Genomic DNA, 1,072 nt, shown 5'->3' with positions numbered 1-1,072 from the left:
AAAGAGAGAAGTGGCTCCTCTTGTTATGTAGACTCTTTGGTTGAGACAAGTAACCATCTTATGCATTACGAGTACGAGTACAACTCGATTACAGGTTCGCACAGGCAATGCTTTAATTTTTGTTCAGCCACTATAGGTTCATTTTTGTTCAGCCACTATAGGTTCATTTTTGTTGAGCCACTGTAGGTTCATTTTTGTTGAGCCATTATAATAGGTTCATTTTTGTTCAGCCACTATAGGTTCATTTTTGTTCAGCCATTATAGGTTCATTTTTGTTCAGCCACTATAGGTTCATTTTTGTTGAGCCACTATAGGTTCATTTTTGTTGAGCCATTATAATAGGTTCATTTTTGTTCAGCCATTATAGGTTCATTTTTGTTCAGCCACTATAGGTTCATTTTTGTTGAGCCATTATAGGTTCATCTTTGTTGAGCCATTATAATAGGTTCCAAGTGTAATGCCCCCTTTATCACCATGAATATAATATTGTTGAACCTGTACGTACTACATATATGTATGTTTGTCTATTTAATAATGTGCTACGAGACGGTGAATTAGTCGCTCGTCAGGTGTGAGGCATATGGAGGTATTATATTCATTTTAAAGCATTTGCCATGCTTTTGATGAAAAAATATCAATCTATTTTGAATGAAGTTCAAATATTTGCGATTAGGTGTAAAGCAAGAAAAAGGCCGCTAAAGAATTGAAACTTCCAAAGATTTGGAGTCCTTGAAAACTGCATAATAATTTTTTACTTTCTTTGTGCCCTCGGTCAATGGGATTTTTTTTGTTGATTTTTGTTGTTTGTTTGTTTTGTTTTTTTTGTTTTTTTCGGTACAATTCAAAAATAGAAGTATTTTTATATGGATATAACAGGTGTTGAGCGGAAAAATAAATCGATCAAAATTGCCCAACAGGCAAGAAAAATGCTAGGTTGTTTTTATTTCCTTATGTTAACGATGGTCTGATTTTCCCTTGACGCCTCACATATTTTGTTAAGCCTTTCGTGTTTCTGTTTTGTCCAAGGTTAGGAAAACAAAGCAAGTAATCTGCAAACAAAGAAATTGGTTTT

The sequence above is a fragment of the Aplysia californica genome, unplaced genomic scaffold (genome assembly GCF_000002075.1).
Source record: "Aplysia californica isolate F4 #8 unplaced genomic scaffold, AplCal3.0 scaffold00003, whole genome shotgun sequence".
Taxonomy (NCBI): Eukaryota; Metazoa; Mollusca; class Gastropoda; order Aplysiida; family Aplysiidae; genus Aplysia; species Aplysia californica.
The sequence above is the reverse complement of the archived record's forward strand: the minus strand, read 5'-3'. Positions refer to the sequence as shown.